The sequence below is a fragment of the Corapipo altera genome, unplaced genomic scaffold (genome assembly GCF_003945725.1).
Source record: "Corapipo altera isolate COAL_440 unplaced genomic scaffold, ASM394572v1 22b, whole genome shotgun sequence".
In the NCBI taxonomy this organism is placed as follows: domain Eukaryota; kingdom Metazoa; phylum Chordata; class Aves; order Passeriformes; family Pipridae; genus Corapipo; species Corapipo altera.
Genome location: NW_020884876.1, coordinates 7,076,310 through 7,094,030, shown reverse-complemented (window position 1 = coordinate 7,094,030; position 17,721 = coordinate 7,076,310). Strand labels below are relative to the sequence as shown.

The following is a 17,721-nucleotide window of genomic DNA, read 5'->3' as shown; positions in this document are numbered from 1 at the left end:
ATAAATCAATGTAGTTCAGTATTTCCTCTGAAAAAAATACAACACCTGGATACAAAAAAATAATTTTGGATTAATTGACAAAGTATGCAGTTATTATAGGTGGATTTTAATTAATTACTCCTGGATGTATTTGAGTGGAAAACACTCTAATCACTCTGAGAGTGTGGAAATGTCATGCAAACTGAAGGCTTCCTAAGAAATTTTAGTGCTGCTCTTATATTTGATAAGACCATTCATTAGATCATTAATTAGATTACCACAATTTTGTTAAAGGAACAGTGTTTTTCTAGAGGTCTGAAGACATCACCTGAGATCTAAGTACATAACTTTTTGAACCTTTCATTTAGCAATACTGGTATCTTTACTATCACCTCTATTCTCTATCTCCTTCCTTTCCTTTGAATAAAAGCTGAGCTGTAGGCAAATTAGTTAAGGAAAACTACACATTCTGCTTTCTTGACAGAAAATTGAGTTGAGTGAGATTAATTGAAATATAAAAATAACTAATCTCATGTTTGATATGCTGAGTTGCATTTTAAGAATAAAAATTTTTCAGAGCCATAGCTGCTACCTAACAAGAAAAGTTTGAGTTATTTCAATATTTTTCAACTAAGTTTCAGACAAACTAAGAAATCTGTGTTCTATAGAATCATCCTCTGTAGGATCATTTTCCCTAAGAAAACGGTTTGAATAATTCATAGACACCACTTCACCCCACCCCTATTTGAAGTTCTACGCATTTCAGGAACCTGTTGTAGCTTTTATATGTATTTTGCCTCAAGGGTCTATATCAGGGTCTTTTTCTTATGAACTAGGAGAAAAAAACCCATGCCCAGTGAAGCTTTTGTTTGCATGTGACTATTTTCAAGTCTTACAAATAAAGTCTCACCTATTTGTCATATCAATTTAATGGATATTATTGGTGCTCTGCTGCCAGAGTACAGTTATTCTTATCCTTTTGTATCCAATTCACTGTTTTCAGCAGATGCTAATAAAAGTGTCTAAAATGAAGAAATTGTTTCTGTCTTAATAAGTGCTTAAGTTAGGAACTGACCTTCCTGATACTCTGATTCTAACCTTCTTTAGAGCAAGAGTTAAAACCTCATCCAGTAATACCTTCCTCAGACATATTCCAAGTAATAATAGCAACAGTTAGCAGATATCTGGATATTCAGGCAAGTAATGAAACTCCTGGGCTGTGATTCAAATTGCATCCTTTACTTTTCATCTAGCTATATGAGGTATAGAACATCATTTCGGCAGCTCCTGTACTGGATGCAGTTAAGATATAAGAATGTAATTTTAGGACTGATGTATTAAGCAAAAATCTAGATGGTTCAAAGTTAAAAATAAGATTTTTTTCTGGGGAAAAAAGTCACTGAAGATTATGATATAATGAAAAGAAACTAAAGTGATCATACTAGGCAGATCACTGATCTGTAAAATGTTTACCTTAAGCAATGCTAAAATTTTTTCCCAAAAACTAAGCTAAATCTCACCAAAAGAATTGGACATCAGAGTTGTTGGCCAATGTAATTGTAGGAAAACCACCAAAATCATTGCTTTAGGTTCAGCTGATAGAGTAATGTTTTATTCTGTTCAAGTCCTTTGATTTTGATGTGTGATATATCCAAATGTGAAAAATGCAATTTAGTTAAATTTTTTCATTTTAGGATCACACAAGCTTTGGTAGTACTACCTTCTGCTGATGTCATGTTCTCTCTCCTCCGATTGCTGTGATATGAACACAAGACTTTACTGCAGAAAAAGAAAGACTCCATTGTGTCTAAATGTTATTGTCTATACAAAATCTGAAGTGGGAATATAAGTTACCTGATAGTAACTTCCAAACAACCATGGACTCGTAACTTAAGTACTTGTTAAGCAGAGTATATGTGAAATAAAAAATGTTGATAAAGGCATATTTTGTTACGAGGTCTTGCTCTTTATTTTTTATTCTAATGCCTTAGGAATTTTAGGATTTTTTAGCTTTTTGTAGATTTTAATGTAGCTGTGTAGTAAATATGTGTTTTTACTATAGTTGTGTAGTTTATCACACTTTAGAATAGTAGTTAAAACTTACCAAACCCTATTCCCCACTTCATATCAAATTTTATAAATTCTTTAGGTTTGTTTAGGCTCCTTTCAAGGCAGGACTATAGTAAATACATCTTGTTTAAGAACATGTGCACCCCAGGCTGGGACAACAAGATACCATCATAGTCAAAGCAACCTTCAAGCCTGGAACCTTGGAGAAGCTCCAAAGACAGTACGTGCCATGAGGAAGAGGAAAATGGGGAAGAAAGGGGTCTTGGGACCTCTGACTCAATTCCGGTGAGGCGTACCAGGGGGGCAGATCTGGGGAGGATCTGAGGGTGAATAGTCCTCAGATCAGACCATAAATTGTGGAACCTCTGGACACGGGTGTGTGCCTTTGTACTCACTGCGCCAGAAGGCCTTTATTAAAGACCTACTCTATATCTTATCTATATTAATAATTACCTGGTGATTATTAAGCAACAATCCCCTCAAATATTTACTGAGTGCTTAGGCACCCAAGCCTGACAGAGTTCAAGAAGTGTGTGGGTGATATTCTTGAGCACATGGTGTGATTCTTGGGGATGGTCCTGTGAAGGGCCAGGAGATGGACTCAATGATCCTTGTGGGTCCCTTCCAACTCGGCATATTCTGTGATTCTGTGAAGACTAACTTGCAACCGTTGAGTCACGACAGAGATAAAAGTTCTAAACCTCCTATTTTTTTTCTTGATAATTTTCTTAATGTAGCTGACAAGAGGACTACTTTGGTGTATTTCAGCTGATATAAGTTGCATCTTCTATTATGTTTCATGTCTCAAACAGCCTAGAAAATCAATACTCAAAATGCACAATATGATAAATTGTATGGATCAGACAGTAGAAACAGCAAGGGTTCTGAAAACTTCTGTTAGATAATGCACTGCAAATTACTTAGTTAATTGCACTGGGTTGGAGGAAGAGGGGTGTCACTTCTTAGCTAAATTAAACAGAAGCATTTTCTTGGGGGAATTGAAATAATATTTATAATTCTAAGTCTTTCTTCCTATGTAATTTATCCTACTAGTCAAAACTGTGAATTTATTAGGTCATATAATACTGGCCAGCTCACACATCATTTCCTTAACAAAGTTATCTTAAAAGGAGAGAAGTAAATCTCTTGTTTCTTTAAAACTTGGATGTTTCAAACAACTTGAAAGAGACTTTTGATATATCATAATTTTTTGAAATACATATAGTCACTTTATAACCTTTCGAAGTTAAAACTAATCCAGTAATTAATACATCCTCTTGTTATGGGTGAATCACATATTTCATCATTATTCATGAGAATACATATGCAGAAAGAATAAGCTGATTAATCTTTACTACTTTGGAGAAAGAGAAATACTAAATTAATATGCAATCTTTTTAGGTTTTCTTTTTCCATGCTTCTGTTCTAATGATAGAAAGGTCAGTATCGTTTTGTCATTTAAGGAATGAACTGGTGATGGAACTAGCATTCTATCTGAATGATTTCAGGATGTTTCTCAAAGAGAATAGTTGTTACAGATATCACTGTTTTTTATAAAAGCACACTAGCTGTCATGGCAGATTCCAAGATGTGTTGGGCCATGAGCCTTCTGTCAGAAGGATTTTGTGTATGTGTAATGGTTACAAGGACTGCTCAGCAATAGTCAAAATGCCTGTATGTTATCAACACTGTTTCAGTCACAAACCAAAAATACAGAACCACACAAATACCATGAAGAAAATGATCTTCATCTGAGCCAGATTCAGTACAGTATATTTTTGTATTAATATTACTGTGAGGTGAGAACTTTGGTTCAATTTTACTTTTTAATTCTATGAAAGAAAAAGACTTCTGGAAGTAAGAAGCCATGGTTTTTGGAACTGAGCTTCTTCAACATACAGGTTATGTTTGTTCCTTGCTTTATGTCAGTCTCATATGAATGGTCACAAGAAATTGAATTACCTCTTTATATGTGAAATTGGGATATTGAACTTCAGTTCTGAATTCTATGCTGGATAACAAGTGAAACTTTGGACAGATTGTTATAAAGGAAAGATCAGAAAATGTTGGAAGAAGAGTCCTACATGGCTAAACTGCAGAGTGTATGTGCAGGTTCTCACCTGTGTCCATGCAGCATCAACTAGCTAGCTTGATTAACTTCCTGTTGCCTGACTATCTTTACACTGAAGAGAACCAAAAACATGTGACTGGTGTATTCCACTGTCACTTGCTGAATCAGAAACTTCCAACAATGAGATTGCTACAAACAAAAGGCTGGACATCCTAAAAAAAAATCTCAGCTCCTTCTGTGGTCATCATCTGAAAATATTGTTGCACATACCAACTTTACCACTTGTTAATGCAAAATAGAATTTAAAGTGCAAATATATTTTCAAGCAGAACAGTGCATCGTCAGGAAAGAGAGGATATTTAATTTCATAGGTGCTAATTTCATATGTGTCACAAACCTGGTCCTTCTGGCTTCACCGTTCTAGAAGCAGACATGAGCCCAGGAAATGCTATACATTAAAGCTGATTGGAAAATAAGTTCTTTCAAGTTGTACATGGTGACTAGGAAAAGAAACCCTAAATACATAGAAATAATTGTCAAGGGTGTTGTAGTTAGAAGTTGTTTTTTTTTTTACACTTATTACTCTTTCATATACATTTATGTAAATTTTTTGGTTCTTTTAATGTGGTAATAACCATTGTAAAGAAATATCATGTTGTTTCTATAATAATCTTGATGATTGATCATAAAGTGCAACTTTTGGTGACAGTATATAATTGATCTACATCTCTAGGCACCGTATGAATACAATCAAATTGATTCATTTTCTGTTTGGTAACAGAAAGTAAAAATTTCAGTCAGATTCTGTTTGGTACTAGAATGTAAAAATTTCAGTAATTGTTTTAAGAACATTCAGAGGGTTTTTTTACGTACAGTATAATAAAGTGCAACATTAAAGGTCACTTATATAAGTAGTTTGCATTGACACTGGAGCATAGAGTAAACATCATGTTAACCAGAAAACTTCTTTCTAAAAGCTGTTGTTTATGAGATTAAAATAAATGAAAATGTAATATAGAAAACCCCCAATACATATTGTTCAAACTATGATTATATTTTCTTTCATGTCTGAGTTGCACAAAAGACTACTACAATGCCTAGTAGTTCAAAGTATTTATTAAGTCGAGAGAGAGAGTGCTCAGGAAATAAGTTTTTCCTTTTCTTACCAGAGAAGCCATAAATAGTTCATTTGCTTCCCCTAGACAAACAAGTCTCTCAGGAATGAACCAAATCTTTTCCTTCAGAATCTAATAAAAACTCTTCTTTTTCAAACAGAGAGGTCCCTATTTAAGGTACTGTCTCTCCAGCAGCAGAACCCCAGAGACATTATAGGAGCCTGTGTGCTTCCTGGCAAAGAAGTTCTCAGGCATTTCATAGAGCCAAGAGAGATTATTCCCAGCAAGTACTGTGAATAATGGATTTTTTGTTACTTTAGGGATAACTCAATAAAGAGTTCCTTGCAGATTTGTGGAGTTTTTCTCAATTTACTATTTCTGTTTTTGATTCAAACCATACTATTTTGCGTTTCCATTCCAACTCAAAGAATAGTTTTGTGTGGTTTTTTTCACAGCAGAATCCAACCTTTATGAGAGAGATTGCTGTGATACCTCATAAATATTGTTTCTTTTTGCTGACTATATATTGGAATTTCTGTTGAGTTAACCAATTCATTGTAAATTAGATCATATCCCAAAGCATTGAATTTATCAGCATGAGTTTGATCTACCATTTACCACTATTGAAAAATAGCTGCATTTCAGACAACTTGTGCAAAGTTCAACTTCTATAGTATGAAATTAGGCTTCAAGACTTAAACCAGGACCTCTGCTCAAACTGTTTCTATGTATTCTCATGGCTTCCTATGTCTTCTCATTTCTTTTTTTAGTTGAAATTATAATGCCTACAGTAGAAGTTAGCAATTGAAATTCAAATTTAAAATCTTTCATCTTTAATAGTTTTTTCTTACCCCTACATAATTTCCTAGCACAAAACTTCTAATATATTTTTAACAATATTCCTCTTTTAACACTGACTATTCTCTCCTTCCCTAAATGAAAATCCTGTCCTTTTTTGTGACCCTTGAAGTCTCTGAGAATCATATATCTGTTTTTCTTTATTTTGTGAACAGGAATGCAGATAGCTGGAAACCACACACATACACAAAGGTAAATTTGTGCAGAACAGAGCTCTGTGGTGGCTATCTGCAAAATCAGCATGCAAACTGGGACTTTAGCGAGATGTGGTGGTGGGTCTGTGTTTACTTTCTTTGAGAGAAGCCATGGAGGATTAACATTAAGAATAAAAGTGTTTGGAAGAGAAATGTGTGTGTTTTGGGAAATGTAGGTAGCTAGTTAATGGAAACAAAACTTGGGTATCTGCACAAAAGCACAGCCCATGGAGGTGCTTCCCAAAGGTAGTAGTTTTCAAGAGTTGGCAGTTGGGCAGTAGGGGAAGCCAAGACTACAAGATACTCAAGATCACAGTAGCAGCCTTAAATTACTTATTTTTATTACTTATTTTCATTTTTATTATTTTTATTACTTTTTTTATTAAATTTGGCAAAGGGAAAGAGCTGCAAGTTGCATCTATTATTATAAACTCGGACAGATGACTAGATAAGTAACTGACCATTCACTGAATTTCTCTTGATCTCTTCCCAGAAAGTAATCTGCAGTTTTCAAACACAAGCAATACAAAGGCTCATCCACTTCTGTTCTTTTACATGTCATTTTACAAGGATGCAGTTTTATAGTGTCAACCTAATCTATGTGCAGAGAAGCTAAACCAGTGGCTCTGGGATGTCAACTGTGACATCTACTGAGAATTCTCTTGCAAACTTCAAAGCCCTTCTCCCTGACATAGTGGTACAGCCTCCACCTGTATTTCAGTGAAGTGGTCTTGCTGTGAGCGTGAAGTGGACAGTGTTCATGAGCTAAGTCACTCATTCTTGGAAAGCATTATGATTGTAGGCTTGCAAGAAGAGTCTCATTCTATGTGTGACTTATTTACTCTTTGCCTGAGCCTGATGACTGCCACAACCTGAAACTGCTTAAGCATATCCTGCAAAGAGGTACTTGACATTTCACAGGGTGGTTCACAGGGTCTGGAACATGCAGGGGACTGAGGATGCTGCTGAGGCACCTCCTGCACCACCCAGAGTTGATGCATATCTCAATGTCGTATTCACTAATAGGAAAAACCTGTCAGGGATGTGTTAATCAGTGGTAGCCTTGGCTGTGGAATACAAGATCCTGAGGGATATGAGGAAGAAGGGTATCAGAGTATTGACCCTGGATTTCAGGAGAACAGACTTTAGCTTAATCAGGGACATGGTAGGTGAAATCTCATGGGGGAGTCAATTCTGAAATACAGAGAATTTAGTGAAAGATAGGAGACCTTTAAAGGCTTTTTCTTTCAAACTCAAGAATGATTCCATCCTGGTACTGAAGCGAACAAGTTAGATTTATCAGGAGATCTTTGTTACTAAATAATAATACAGAGGAGGTAAGAAGATGCTACAGAGGAGAAATTTACAAATCTTGCCTATACTCATGCTATGAAAGTCAAGGCACATAATGTCTGATGACTCTCATTGCTTTCTAGGTTGAAATGACTGGCTTAATGAATGAGGAGAAAGCAGTGAATGTCATTTATCTTGTCTTCACCATGGCTTTTGATATTGTCTTCTGTAATATTCTTGTATGTGTGTTAGGAAACTACGGTCTTTATGAGTGGATAAAATGTAGTTAACCAGGTAGACAAAATTCTGGATGAGTGGACCCAGAATGTGATGGTCAACAAGTTGCACTCTACCTGGAGGTCGAATACTGAATGGGTTTATACTATTATCTGTTCTGTTTAATGTCTCAGTGAATGAAGGAAGTGCTGTAGTGCACACTTATGAAATATGCAGATAGTAGTGAATTGGGTTCAACAGTTGATATGACCATGGGCAACACTATCATCCAGAAGGACCTAGAAAAGCTATAAGAACAGGCAACCAGTAATCTCATGAAATTAAATAAGAACAGATGCAAAAGTCTGGTAAGAAAAAATCCCTTGTGGTGCTACAGCTTGAGGACTGCCATGCTGGGGAGCTGCTGTGTGCAAAACGCTCCAGTGCTGTGAGCTGAATGTCAGCCTGCATCTACAATGATTGCAGGCAAAGCCAGCAACCTCCTGGGCTGCATAAGGATCATGGCCAGCTTCTGGAGGGAAGGGATTATCCCCTTTTACATGGTGCTCGTTAAAACATACTGCATCCAGTTTTGGGCCATAGAGCATGAGAGATCTAAAATGTGAGTGAATTCAGCAAGGGGCCACTGGGACAGATGGTGATAAGAGAATTTGCCCCATGAAGAGAGGCTGAGGGATGGGGACTCCCTCAGCTCAGAGAAGAGATGGCTTTGGGAGTACCTAACAGCAGCCACAAAGTACCCATGGAGAGGTTATCATGAAGATGGAGTTAGTATCTTCATCATGTGTGAGGACAGGAGGTAGCAGACATAAAGTACTACAAGACAAGAGAAACTTTTTCGCCAAGAGGATAGTCATGTAGTGGAGCAGTTTGTGCTATCCCCATTCTTGGAGATTTTCAAGACCAGACTAGATAAGGCCCTGAGTATCCTAACTTGATCCCATAGCTATCCCTGTTCTGAGCAAGTTGTTGGCATACAGGCATCTTGTGGTTCCTTTCAACCTGTGATATCTTATGATTGAATTGTTTTCCTTTAAGTCGGATCAAGACAAATGAAAAGCAGAGCAATAGTGAAGGGCAAGAAATGTTTTAGCAACAATTTTTAATAGCACATACAATCTCATACAAGTCCTAAATTTGAAAACAGAAAGGTGGATGAACTCATCTCTCTAGCAGAGATGATGTTTATGACATATTTATGAACTAAAAAATCATTGGAGATTTAAATTTTTACAAAAACAATTCGTAAAAATCATTATAGGTCAGAGCACTCTGTTTACTATCTTGAATCAAGTGATGTTTTTCTGAGGCTGTCAGTATCAAAAGATCATGTCTTCCATTAAAAAAAATTCTCATCAAACTTCTTTCAACATTTTTACATTTTTGTGTATGTTTTTGTTGTGGAAAATTTGAACTATGTAGTCAAGCCTTAATTATCAACATCCTTTTCATTTATAGAACAGAAATAACTTTCACGGTGAGCTGTGCCATACCCTGGTTTTAGCTACTTTGCTAGTGCAGATTTGGGTCTTGAGTACATTCCTTGCCTATGGCATCAGACCACAGCAGCTTTTGAGCTGCTCTCTGATCCTTGGTAGTATGTACTGTTTCAACTTACTGCTGTTTTGAAAGCTGGGACCAATACATGGTTGGATAGATTATAGATTAGCTTGAATCCTGCAGTACTATTTCATATTCTGCCTGGCATAAGCCTGGCATGCTTGGCAATGCTCTCAGCAGATGCTGTGTTAATTTAGTCTTTATTAGTGAATGTTAGTGTGCATCTGGCTGAATATCTTGTCTAAATACTTACCATATGCTGCTCTCTATGTAATAGAATGCAGTTGTTACCATGATGAATATTCCATCATTTGACTAGAAAAGTAGTGATTTTTTTTTAATGTTGAAAAGCCTCAAGGAATCCTGTTGTATAAAAGATAATGTTGTTCAATAGTTTTGCTTATTCCTGGAATGTTACAGACCTGTATTTTGTTGCTTTTTGATTTTTTTTTCTATTTTTTTCCTGATAGAAAAAGATAGTAAAAAAGAAACAAACCAGTAATATCTGTACCCTCTGATAGACCTGTTAAACTTCAAATAAACAAAGAATATGTAACAATAGTTTATAGAATGGCATGGATGTTTATGAATATGGACAGATTTATACATAATGCATCTTTATAAATCTTTCATGTTGGCGACTGTGCAATATGATGGGAATTGAACTAATCCTTATACTTTATCTTAGTCATAATACTCCTGCCATAATCACCACAGGTTCTCAGATTATTACCTAGTTTAGGTATTAAAGTTTAGATTTTGTGTTAATTAGCTTTTAACATTTAAAAAAATGTAACACCAAAAAAAAAGACTTGTGAGAACAGGAAGAAATATTTATTTGCTCAACTGATTTTCTGTATTGGATTGGATGGTCTGAAAATATTTGTACCTTACTGAATCCCCTGAAAAGGTGGCAACTGCCACAGACAAACATCATAAATTGAATGTGAATAAAACCACTTTATCTTCAAGTGTCCAAAAATGTCCAGACAGTTTGATTCTTTGTAGACTAATTATATAATATGCTGGACTGTAATCTTTTCTAAGCAGTGAAATCTTTTCTAAATAGTGGAATGGCAAGGTGAAGTTTTCATCTATGAGGACACCCAAATGTCACTTTAAAAAATTGTGTGACATAAATTCTGGGTAGTAACTAGGATGGGTAGCAATTCTTAGGGTGAAAACTTGAAAGTAGATTTCTTAAAAAGACCACTTTTGTGAATGTAAAAACAAAATAGCGTAGTGTTCTTTGTCTTTCACCCTCTCAATTTTTTTTATTTTTCAATGAGAGGTGAAAAAGATAAAAGGTGCTTTCATATGCACTTGAGAATATAAGAATAAGGAGTAAAGATAGGGTGTTTTTGGAACAATTTTAAAAGATTTTTATCCCTACTGCAAGCAGAAGTGCCTTGAAACATTTTTTTTTTTTTTAACAGAAGTACAAGGCGTGTAATTTTTAAATAACTGAACATCCTTTCATTTTCAATCAACCATACCTACCTTGCTCTTACAGTACTTAAACCTTAGACATGAAAGGCTGTTAGGGCACACACAGTCAAGAGTACAAGAAGTCCTGGTTTATGTAAGCTGAAAATAGTGCATCTCTGCAGAACAGTGCAAAGAAGACTTATTTCATGCTGTGCAGCTACACTAAAAAGGGAAAATATTCCTTCTGGAGGTGAGCAGAAATACCAACATATGCTGTGTGCCTTTTGAATTACTTGAAAAATCCTTTTGCTTCAAATGCAGCACCTTGTCTGAAGTCAATGGGCTTGCACTTACATATGAGTGAAGAACTTGCATATGACATTCCCTTGTCCCATACACCATTCTGCAAAGATCAGAGTCTCCTCTGATGTAAACGGTGGCTGATTTTCTGTGAAAATGTAAAGGGAAAACTTAGTATTGCTTTTCGTTCCCTCCTCTCTGCCCTCCCCCTCGACGATGAAAGAGTGCCTGAGGAACAGAGTTTGAAGGGCTGGAAAACAGAAAAGGGTGTCTAATTTGTCCCAGACTGGACTTCTTTTGACTCCAGTGTTCTGGACTGTGTCGTGAAGGGGAAATCATTTAATAATTAAAACATAAAAAAAAAAAAATTAAAAAAACCCTTTTGAAGTGTAATCTCTGAATAAACAGATCCTTGCTGTGTCTTTGCTTTCACTACTTACAGTGTAAATTGATCTTCCTTTTCACTACTTGGATAAGAAAATTCCCACTTCATGCAAGGAATTATAAGACTTTTAAGAACAGAGGTAAAGCTGTATCAATATATGTATGAAGGCATGTGCATCCTTTCTCCTGTAAAAGTGAGGCTTTTACTATGTCTGAAGTTCTGTTGTATATAGTTCTGTATAATATCAAATCATAACATACTTCACTACAAGAAAAAATGAGAAATTAAAGTATTCAACTGCTCTCATTCACTATTTGCAATGCTAAATGGTTTTAATTTCAGTTTTCTTAACTGGAATGAAATGCAGCCCACAATAATACTATACAGTTTAAATTTCAGAGATACCTCTTGTCTAGTAAAAGATGTCCTTGCCCATGGCAGGGGGTTGGAACTAGATAATCTTTAAGGTCCCTTCCAACCCAAACCATTCTCTGATTCTGTGATATCATACTGACAGAACAAGGTCTCATTTAAAAACTATATTTTAATGTAAATAATCTTCTCTTACCTTGACATATATGCTCTGGTTTAATGGCACTGAATGTAAACATTGCAGAATATTGTCTATAAAAATGAAGCCCTAACCAGTAAATGTTTGCTAGGCTTTAGATTGTCTGTTGTTTTCTGATAGAATTAGTAAGTATTGTAGATATCTTACCAACTCTTTTGTTACATGTAGCATGATACAAAGACATAAATTATTTAACTAGAATTAGTAATATATTTTCCAGGTAAATATGATATAGAAATGTTACCCATGGGCAGACTCACTATCTTTCTGGCATGTCAAATTTCTCTGGCAATTAAAGTTTTCAAAAAGGAGTCAATTTTTCTGTTATTGCCTTTAAAAGAAATCAGGGACCCAATGACAAAATAAATACAGGGGATGTGCATTCAGGGTAGGTGGAAGATGTTCCAGGAGCCAGCTTTGTAACTGTAAGCAGGATGCTGTCCCTTGGGATGTATGGTTTTCATGCTCAAATTTGAATCTTGACGCTGCTCTGTGCAGGCTTCTTGCATCAAAGTAGTTTCAAGTAAATTGATAATTCTAGGCCTACACTTACATGTAGATAATGATTAAGATGTGGATTGAATTGTAGTCCCTGATGGGCTGTTTTCTGTCTTCAGTCTCTAGGCTCACAACTGTATCTATCCCTATTAGAGGATGTGTTGTCTCATGCAGTGAAACTCTTTGATACTGTATCAGGTGAGAGCAGTAAGGAGTGTATCTGTCAGCTACCCTGACCAAGGCTCTTATGAAGTAGTAAGTAACCTTTGTTTTAGGGAAAAGCTCCTCTGGTTGCCAATTCTGTTTCTGACAGTCAAGCAGAAATTTCTTACTAGAACCGGGAGACTCAATGAAAGGTTAATGAATGTAGAATTTTCCTGTGAAAAGTTTGGGTCCTGAGAAATTGGCAGTTTCTAAGAGAAGGTCATGATTTTGAAATGTCTCAGTAAATGCTCTTCATTGATACTTTTAGACATACTTCCCATTCTTATTTTGTAGCTGGTCCATGATAGTTTGCTCTTTAATGCATCTGAAATTTTTATACCTTCTTATTGCATTTAATTTAAAAAATGAATGTTTCTGGTCTACATTGAAGGCAGAGAGTATCAGATATTTTGAGACTACAAACATTTGTTCTGCTGTTTAGATGGAGGAGAAGCAAGAAATAAGATTATATTTTTTTCCAAAAATCAGAGATAAAAAGGAAGAAATAAAAAGTCTCCTTCATCAATTACAATTCATTTTTAAAATATAATTGTTTTTCAGGTCTGTCCAACATTTTTCTCTCTGTTCTACCTCTCGTGTTTCTTTTTTTGTGTTTCTTTTCTATATACTATTACCTGCTCACCATTTTACTTTTTTCTCATGCCTCTGCTTGTGATACAAAAGCACTGAGTTCTGGTAGATGGGAACAAGCTTCAGGATCCACAGCTTATACTTATTTTTTGAAACTGTTTTCATCACTTGGCATAGCAGTGAAAGAAGCCTGTTTCTATGGTGTGTGATATGTATCCTCATCAACAGGAACGAAAGAGATTTATTTCTTTCATGGATTAGTATGTCAGCTTCCTGGTATGCTAACCTGGGATCCCCTAGAGGCACCTAAAGAGAGGTTGTTTTTTTTTTTTGGTCTGTGTTTCTTTCATATAAAAGGTACCTTATAACCTTTAAAGATAATATTATGTGGTAATATTTAGATTTGTAAAATTTAACTTCACATTTTGAAAGAGCAGCAGATGGAACAAAACTAGGAGATGCTGAGAAACAGTGTTATTCAGGAAGTGAAGAGAGAGCAATCTCACAGTGGAGGGCAGGTATCTGCTGTAGTAGCCAGTTTGAGATGTACTATATGCTCATCTAGAAAAAAGGTCATCAAGAGTAGTCAACATGGATTCACCAAGGGAAAATGATACTTGGCTGATCTGGTAGCCTTCTATGATGACACGGCAGGACGGGTCAATGAGGGGAGAGCAGTGGATGTTATCTATGTTGCATTCAGCAAGGCTTTCAACAGTGTCTCCCACAATATCCTTGTAGGTAAGCTCATGAAATGTGGGTTAGATGAGTAGACAGTGACATGGATCAAGAACTACCTGAATGGCAAAGCTTAGGGTGTGGTAATCAGTGGAGTAGAATCCATTTGGAGGCCTGTAGTCAGTGGTATTCCCCAGGGATCAATACTGGGTGCAGTCTTATTCAACTTGTTTGTCAATTACCTGAATGAAAGGGTAGAATGTACCCTCGGCAAGTTTGCTGATGGTATGAAACTGGGGGGAGTTACTGATATACCCGAAGCTGTTGCTGCCATTCAGTGGGACCTTGATAGGCTGGAGAATTGGGGTGCATTGGGAAGAGTGCGGCCGACAAGTAGAGGGAGTGATCCTCTGCCTCTACTCAGCCATACCTAGGCCACACTGTGTCCAGTCCTGTGCTCCTCAGTACAAGAAAGACAAGGAGCTACTGGAAAGGGTCTAGTGGAGGACCACAAATACAATTGGGGGTCTGGAGTAGCTCTCTTATGAGGAGAGACTGTGGGAACTGGGCCTGTTTAGTGTAGAGAAGAGAACACTAAATGGATCTCATTGATGTACATAAATACTTCAAAGGTGGGTGTCAAGAGGATGGTGCCAGACTCTTTTCAGTGGTACCCAGTGACAGGACAAGGAGCAATGGCCATAAACTAAAACACAAGAAGTTTCATCTCAACATGAGGAAGAACTTCTTTACATTGAGGGTGGCAGAGCACTGGAACAGGCTGCCTGGGGAGGCCTCTCTGGAGACGTTCAAAACCCAACTGGACACACTTCTGTGTAACCTGCTCTAGGTGACCCTGCCTTGGCAGTGGGGTTGGACTAGATGATCTCCAGAGGTCCCTTACAACCCTAAGAATTCTGTGAATCTATGAAACATCAACTACACAATATTATCTAGCATCTTGCATTTTATTTTTTTCCTCAGCAGAACTAGTTTTTCTTACACTCTTAAAAAATAGCCAAACTTATTTCTGTAGAAATAAAATCTGAGTCAAGAATAAAGATCTGGGGAACAAAACCCTGGGCTTAGTGCTCTGTTTAGTGAGGTAAAACTTGATCCTTCTCCTGAACTTCTCTTCCATATTCCTCACATACCTTACCATCAGAACATCAGGCCTGGTTACATGAGTATATTTAACTCAAAACAAGAATATTTGTTGCTTGCAGAATTCTTCTGTCACCAAGTTCAGCCACAGCATACTCTCCTGAGCTCAGGTAGATTCTTCACTTCTAGTGTACAGCTTGATAACTTTCTTCCTGTGAAAGTTTTGCTCTGTTCATCTCTCCAGAAGTGATAATTAAATGGAAAATATTCCTGCTCATGCTGATAAACTGTAAAATAACTTCTATTTTTATTACTTTTGTTATTTTATAAAATTTTCAGGCTTTAATTCCTCTAGTCTTGGATAATTGAGCAAAAATGACAACCCCTTTCCTTTTATGTTTAAAAAGGTGAACAAATTTAAGTTTGATTTATCACAATGCACTATTTGATATTTGTGGTCATTTTTTTTCCTTTTTTTTTCCCCCTCTAGAAATCATGTAGAGAGTACAGCTTTGAAAACAACTAAGTCTAAGAGGCTGTGGGCTGGAGTCACTGAAGTCAGTGTGGTACAAAGCTCCTGAAGACATCCATTCAGATGGACATGGTAGATTCAAACATACCCAATTCCTAAATGACTAAGTTCCTTGCTGCTTGTTGAACCACTTGTCTTAAACATTTATTTCCCATGTATGTTATTAGAAATACAAGCCTTGGAACTAAAAATAATTGTCGTAATGGTGCCTTGACCATGTAGCAAAAAACTTAAATGATTCTTTGCAGTGAAAAAGAAATATTCTATTCAAAACTATCCCTACACCAACCTGAGTTGCTGGATGCATGTATGAGTCAGTTAAGGAAGCCCAGAAGAACTCGGGATGATTTGAATTTACTGACTTTCTGCTTCCAGCACATTTATTTTTATCATTTGCTTTAGCAGTGGCATTCATTGCATGAGAGAACAAGTTGGTCTGAACATATGCAGGTGTCACAGAACTGTTGTGATTTGGATTTCTGTAAATCAGTGAAATCCCATTCAAAGCAAAGATGATATATAGTAAATAAAAGCAATTGTTAGCTGGACAAATCAGTTGAGTTAGCTGATTTGATTAAATGTCATTTTTTTATGGATGATTCCAAAGGCTGATACTGCACTAAACAGAGGTGTGTGTTTATAAAGAACATCTTCAGAATGCTCATTTGTATTACTCATTTATAAATGAGGAAATGTTAGAAGGAAAGTGAATATTATTTTCTCCTGGTTTATTTTAGATCTCTGGTGGAGTAAATGAATATTAATTTGAAATCAATTAAAAAAAAAATTCTTGCCTGATGCAGACAATCTCTTTTTTCAGCATAATAAAGAGAGTTCAACTGCAGTGACATGCAGCACTTGATCCAGAGGAACTACTAATACACCCAGGAGGTTTTCTATATGCAGAGGCAGTACTGTATTTCACCTTCATACTTAGACACAGTGGAAATAGATAGCATATTCAATTACACTTATAAAGGAAAAGGGTGCAGAACTGAAGCTCTGCTTCCTGTCATCCACATGAACAAAAGTTGAATTTGTCCTTTACGAATGACAAAGAACCTTATTCTCCTATTTACTCCTTGTAGTCTAGATCCTTGTAGTTTTTGGAAAGCAACTACATGCATTCCTAGTTTTGTGAATCTATTCATAGGAGGAGGGTCTGTGGCTTTTAACCAGGGTAATTTTTTTTTTTGGTAGTTCTTTTAGTCTGGTGTTTGAGATTCCTTCATGACAGCATTGGATTCTTGCTGGCATTTCAAAATGATACATTTATATGTTTTAGTTGGGAAACTAAATAACATTTAGTTAAACTAACATTTATATGTTTTAGTGGTCAGTTTAAATTGTTATTTCCTCTTTGGTATGATAGCCTGCTGTTCTGGGAGTAGAGTTAAACATCTGCATCTAGACATTTGTTGAAAAAAATTTGCATAGTTCAATTTACATCCTAGAAACACCCAACAACGTTATGCTGAAAATGGGGACAAATAATTAAATAACTCACAAAACAAAAAGAAAATTACACGAGTGTCTTTGTGTTGATATACTGAATGAATGAGGGTTGCATCTCACTTGATTAACTTATATTCGTGTAAATGAGAAGCAGGTCTCTGTTTAGAATTGTTTTTACTTTAAGCCTATAGTGTTACTGGCATGCATGACAGAACATATTTTAATTAAGCTATCCACAGAATTTAATTTAAAAACTGTCTTTTTGAACAGATAATAACCATCCAAAATAAAAAAAAATAATTCTGGGAACACTACAAAAGAACAATATAGAAAGGGAAAAATTTAAGTCAATCATAATTCTGGAGCTTAAGTAGATATAAACTGGAATATGCCCATATGAATTCTGAGGCAGAAGTGACCTATCATGAAAATACCACAATGTAATTAGCAGCTGTAGTGACAAACCCATGAGGTTAGACAAACAAGGCAACCAGATGGTGCTCACAGTTCTGCATATTCAATCAACACTTTTTATGTTGTATCATAAACTTTATTCTCTGTTGTGAAGGACCACATGATTTAGCCTTGACAAGCTTAT

At 36.1% G+C, this 17,721-nt stretch overlaps 1 long non-coding RNA gene across 1 annotated transcript; it reads left to right on the top strand.

Annotated features, from left to right (window-relative positions):
- The first annotated feature begins 10,825 nt into the window (after positions 1–10,825).
- LOC113943762 lies at positions 10,826–16,440 on the top strand. Its single transcript, XR_003526435.1, has 3 exons — positions 10,826–11,055; positions 12,679–12,814; positions 15,627–16,440. It is a non-coding gene; the product is annotated as an uncharacterized LOC113943762 (long non-coding RNA).
- Positions 16,441–17,721: the final 1,281 nt, after the last annotated feature.